Below are 6,686 nucleotides of genomic sequence, written 5' to 3' on the forward strand. Positions count from 1 at the left end.
GACGCTGGTCTATAGCATAACCGGTAATATTATAGACCATATGTCTCATATATGAGACATAAAAAACTTACAACTTTAAATAAATTTGATTATATTTATGTCACAACAGAAATAAAATAAGGTATTCTGGTAAAAAAAACAAAAAAAAAACAAGAAACTAAAAAAAAACCAAATCTGATGTGTGTGGTAAAAAAAGCATTTACTGGTTGCCTTCGTGATACTCTTGAAAACATGGATCTACGCACAACCCAATCAATTGTCCAGATTTGTCTTTACATTTCTCGCAAACAAAGAATGTCAGGGTCCTTTTCTTTTTGAGGAACAAATCCGACACCTTCTTCGTTTTTCTGCTTTTTTGGGATAATGAGATGAAGGTTTTACCTGACTTTTCCTTGATGAAAGTGGAATTTGAAGATAGTCAAGTATCAGCTGCTCCCTGAATTCTAAGTACGTATTTTTTTTCCTTAGCAACATTATGCAAATAGGTACCATTCCATAAGCACACATCGACAAAATGAAATAATAATTTTAGGTACCATCTAATAGTTTTTCTGGGTGTCGTATAATATGAGAGCATTTGGTCGCTTCTATCAACACCGGACATACGTTTGTTATAGTCGACTACTACACTGGGTTTTTCTTGTTCTACTCCTCGTTTATTAGTTGTTTTTTGAGATCCAGGTCCATGCAATGTTGATATCATAAGCACATCGCGCTTGTCCTTCCACTTCAAAACCATCAAATTTTTCTTTTTTCTGAAAGTGCTCTCTCCTTTGCGTAATTTGTAGTCAATTACCACTTTTGGGTTTGATTTCCGGTTTTTTCTCAATGTTCCTACCACATGAGTCTTGTTTTTATAAAGGAATTCTGCAAGTTTTACACTATTGTAATAATTATCTAAGTACAATGTGTGACCTTTTCCAAAATATCGCTCCGCAAGTTTTGTAACTACAGCTTGTGCATGGCCAATCTCGTTGTTCACTGTGTCCTTTCCGGTATACACTAGACACTCCAAAACAAAACCCTCTGGGGTGCAAAGTTCATATAGCTTTATTCCGTATTTCGCACTCTTATTGGGAATATATTGGCGAAATATTAATCGTATACGCCAAAGCAGCAATGCTTCGTCTAAGGAGAGATCTCTTCCAGGATATAAAAATTTACGCATTTTTTCAAAAACATGGTCTGCAACTTTTTCAATTTTGTGCAAACGGGAAGTTTTTATATCATCTTTCTTGGTAAAACACAAACACCGTAGAATCTGTTCGAATCTATTCCTCGACATGATATTTCCAAATATTGGGTGGGAATATAGTGGATTCGTACTCCAGTAGCACTTAATGTTTGGCATTTTTATGTTTCCCATTAGCATGCATAATGCGAGAAAACGGTGGAATTCATGGGGAGTAGTTGGTTTCCATTTATTCATTGTAGAATGCTTCGGTATTACACTGCCAATAACTGACAGTGCACGTAAATTAATCCACTCGCAAATTTTTTGAAACAAGTCGTTATCAAACAATAGTTCAAATATATCTTTGGGAGTACATTCTTTTGATATATCTATTTTCAAACGTTCAATTTCTGAAAAATCAAACACCTCCGGTTCATCGTCGATTTCGAGCCAGTCGCTGTCATCTTGATTATTTACTGGTGTACTGTCCATTTCAGGAACATTTTCATCAAGGTCACTAACTGCTTCATCACTGGTATGTTCCGAGTCACTAACTGGATTTTGTTCTACACTAGAACCCGATTCTGATGAAGGCTTGTAGCTACTGCCAGAATCTAAAAACACTTCAGGAATTTCATCAGGTTCTAGTATATCAGAAAGACTGTCATCATTTTCTGAGTTCATAATTCGGGCCGCCTCTTCTTGAAGCTCCTTCTCTGTTAGAATAGTTCTTTTATACATCACAGCAAAACCCTGAAAAAGTTATTCTCTAGCAACATTCAAAGGGGTTTTACTACGTATTGTTACGTTTTTTAGGAAATATTACGCGAATTGACTTTTAATTATTATTAAATAAATAAAAGACTTACTTGAAATTGTTTATTTATAACACTTACAATTATCACTTATTTAACAACAATATCTAATTTATTTTACACTTTCTAACATTTAATTTATTTACAAATACGACTTATCTACTTTACAAATACATACATTTCAGCAACCCGATCAAACAATAAAACAATATATCGCGTCGAATATATTAACTGACTGCCTGCTGCTTAAAAATCATCCGCTTATATAGATACGGCTCTGCTTCGAGAACAGTCAGGAAGGCCTGAGGCGGGTCCACGCCTATCATCGGGGAAACTTCTGGATTAGCGGAGACAATACTCGTCGATGACGTGTCGCTGTTGTTTGTTGACTACTAGGGGCAGGGCCGGCCTCAGTTAGAAATTCGTCACATTGCCCCCTCCTTAAAAGATGGTTCCTCCTGGAACCTTGTCAGGACTGGAACTGGACCCTCTTTTACAACTCCCAGTTGTATAAAAGTGACAGGGGACGGTCTTCTTTCCGCACCAGTAACTATGCGGATTGCAACAGACTAACACCTGGACCTCGGTGTCTTGGAAAATTTCTTCTACCATATTTCGGATAACTCTCCAGTCTAATTGGCTGCATTCTAACTTTGGTATGGCTAACTTTTGCACGTCGGACTCCAACACGTGCTCTCTCAATTGAATTAATGCATCCCATACATCTTGGTAGGTAGGTTGGTCACGGACAGTGTCTTTTGTTACCAGATAGAATAGGTAACGTGATGCATCTTGGAGTTTCAATGCTTTGCCAGGAGCTGGCAGTTGGCATTGAAGTTCTGCAACTCGACCAAACTTCCTTCGGAAGGCGGATGCCAACCCTCGTGCGTCTTTGATACTGGCCGGGATGGTATGGGCCAGCGAATAGTCATCGGGAAGTGCGAGAAGATCTCGCTTTTCTTCAGTGGTAACACCATGTCTTGCTTTACCGGTACCTCCGTAGGCACCCATGAACTCTTCAAAGGTAAGGTCAGGTATTTCTCGAACTTGGTTGACTTCCACTTCCTCATCTACGTCGTGGTCTCCCTCGTACGGCGCCAACCGATTATGGTGGACTATCATCGGCTTTACCCTAGGAATCTTGCTTATTCGGTAGATAACGTCATTGATTTTCTTGACAATGAGGTACGGACCTTCCCAGAACTGCTGCAACTTGGGAGAACAACCTGTTCGCTTCTTTGGATTATAAAGCCAGACTTTGTCGTTCTCCTTGAAACATCCCTTCTCAACTTGGGTATCGTATCGTTTCTTCATTCGGTCGCTAGCGATCTGAAGATTAGAACGGACCAACTCATGTATATCGTCCATTCTTCTTCGTAATTAATTCACGTAATCCTCACCAGCAACATCTTCTCCAGGTCGACATCCAAACTCTAGATCACAGGGAGACGCATCTCACGTCCAAATAGGACTTTTGCTGGTGTTTGGCCAGTTGATTCATTAACAGCAGATCTATAGGCCATTGCGAAGAACGGAAGGTACTGATCCCAGTCTCGTTGATGATTGGACACCATCTTTGTCAAATACTTGCCGACTGTCCTATTCATACGCTCCACCATTCCATCCGATTGCGGGTGATAGGCCGTGGTTCTTGTCTTCTTCATGCCTAGTTTATCACAGATTCCTTGAAATAGATCGCTCTCAAAGTTTCTTCCTTGGTCACTATGGATCTCCAGAGGTACTCCGAATCGGCTAATACAGTCTCTGATTAGCACATCTGCAATAGTGGCGGCCTTCTGGTCTGGAACTGCGTAGATCTCAACCCATTTCGTGAAGTAATCCATTACCACCAACATGTATTTGCATCCATTGTCACTTTCTGGAAATGGCCCGGCAATATCCAAAGCTATTCTTTCAAACGGACTTCCAACATTGTATTGTCTCATAGGAGCCTTTCTTTTCCGGTAGGGTCCGTTACTTGTAGCACAGGTAGTACATTTCTTACACCAGTCCTTCACATCGTCGGAACTATTCATCCAATAAAATCGTTCCCGAATTCTCTGAAGGGTCTTCTTTACACCAAAATGCCCTCCTGATGGACTGTCGTGTAACTGACGAAGTACTTCGGCTACTCTGCTCTTTGGAATCACCAACTGTGTTCTCCTCACTGAACCATCATCATTTTCTATTACTCGTTTAAGCAAACTGTCTTCCAAGATAAATGAGTCCCACTGGGCCCAATACGTCTTAACTACTGAGCCTAGGCTTGATATGTCTTGCCAAGATGGTCGACGATTTTCTTCTTTCCATTTTTCGAATCTTCTGTAAAACTGGATCTTTTTCTTGTTCTTCCTTGATCTTGGTAGGCGTCCACTCGTCGTTAACCACTGTTGTTCTTAGTACTGCTGCTTCCTTCGACTCTGTTTTGTTGCAATGGGGACATTCTGCTGGACACGGTCTTCTAGATAGAGAATCAGCGTTTCTGTGGCTAACTCCGGCCCGATGCTCGATCTTGAAATCATATTCTTGAAGTCGTTCAATCCATCTGGCTATCTGACCCTCTGGATTCTTAAACTGCATTAACCATTTAAGGGCGGCATGGTCGGTTCGGATTAGAAACTTCCTTCCGTAGAGGTATTGATAGAAGTGTTCCACTGATTTTACTACTGCTAGAAGTTCTCTTCTCGTGACGCAATAATTTCGTTCAGGTTTTGAAAGCACTTTACTAAAATATCCAAGGACTCGTTCCTGTCCTCCTTGGATCTGCGACAGCACTCCTCCAATTCCCACATTACTTGCATCCGTATCTAAGATGAACTCTCCTTCTGGCAGTGGATACCCTAATATTGGCGCTGTAATTAAATGCCTCTTCAAAGTTTCAAAGGCCGTTTGGCAGTCTCCATCCCAGCAATAATCTCTTGCTTCCTCTGTAAGTCGCGTTAATGGCTTAGCGATATCTGCAAACTTCTTAATGAACCTCCGGTAGTAAGTACATAGTCCCAGAAAACTTCTCACTTGATGTTTATCAGTTGGTTCAGGCCATTCCTTAATGGAATCGATTTTTCCTTTGTCCACGGCCACTCCTTCTTTGCTGACTATATGGCCTAAATAATTGACTTTACTTTGAAATAGCTGGCATTTCTTGGGATTTAACATTAACTGGGCAGCTTTAAGTCGATTAAAAACGTCTTCTAAATTCTTCAGGTGGTCTTCAAAGGTCTCCCCCAAAACGATTATGTCGTCTAAATACACCAGGCATGTTTTCCAAGATAACCCTCTCAACACATTTTCCATCAGCCTCTCAAATGTCGCAGGAGCATTACAGAGTCCAAACGGCATAACGTTGAATTCCCATAATCCAGATCCTGTCGTAAAGGCCGTGTTCTCTTTGTCCACTGGATCCATTTCTACCTGCCAATATCCAGACTTCAAGTCCAACGTAGAAAACAATTTACTTCCAGCTAATGTGTCCAACGTGTCGTCGATCCGAGGCAGAGGATAACTATCTTTCTTGGTAACATTGTTCAACAAACGGTAGTCCACACAGAACCTCGTAGTTCCATCTTTCTTCTTGACCAGGACCACCGGAGAGACCCATGGGCTCGTAGAAGTTTCTATCACCCGTCTTTCTTCATTTCTTGAACAATCCTTTCAGCTTCCTCTCTCTTCGCCTGTGGTAATCGTCGAGCTGATTGACGAATTGGCCTAGCGGTACCAGTGTCAATTTTATGTTTGACAACTGTCGTTCTTCCTGTCTTTCCTCCTTTCGGTACGAATATGTCACGATATTGCCTAAGAAATTCCCTTAATTTCCTTTTCTCCACTTGATTCAGAGATTGGCCTGCAACTGCAACCATTTGGTCGAACTTGTCGTTGGAATTATCTGATGTTGTTGTCTGGCGGATTATGGACGTCACGGGTACACAAGTTCCTACTTTTGTCTCCTTCTTGATGGTCACCGGGTAGTCATTGACATTAATCAATCTCACGGGAATTTCTTTAGCAGAAGTAACCAATTCCTTTCCAATTATGATTCCTCGGCCAACCTCCTCATCGTGGTTCCATGGCTCCATCATAACAGGCGTTCCTTCTTCTACAGTTCCCTGTAGCGGCGCTACGATGATCGTTTCACTCCTCGCAGGCACAACTGTATCTTCTTTAATGGCTGCTAGCACAGTTCTGTCATCATGTGGATGAAGAAATACCTCCTCGTTGCCAACTTTGATTACCCTATTCTTAAAATCCAATTGAAATCCATGCAAATTCATTACGTCCATTCCTAATATAACATCTTCTTCGATGTCTGCAACTATGACAGTATGGACGAACTTTTCTGCTCCAATCCCTAATTGTATCTGGATTTCTCCATGGGTGTTGGCGTTTTCACCTGTGGCAGTCCGCAGTCGCAACCCCGTTGGTAAGAGTTTCTTACGGCTGTTTAAAACTGACGGTCGTATAATGGTCCTGGTCGCTCCGGTATCCACCAACAATGTATACTTTTTACCATTTATTTCTCCATCCACATATACACTATCTTCACGACATTTCAAAGAAGCTATTAGTATGAGAGGGTCTTTGGAAAAGTTGCGGGTCGAAGCTGCCCCCCTAAGGCCGACCCGTTCTAGTTTTCCTGCTGGTGAGTCTCTTGATTGTTATTGTACCTAGGGTACTTACATGAACCCCGTACGTGTCCCATT

This window comes from Diabrotica virgifera, chromosome 6, assembly GCF_917563875.1.
Source record: "Diabrotica virgifera virgifera chromosome 6, PGI_DIABVI_V3a".
Taxonomy (NCBI): domain Eukaryota; kingdom Metazoa; phylum Arthropoda; class Insecta; order Coleoptera; family Chrysomelidae; genus Diabrotica; species Diabrotica virgifera.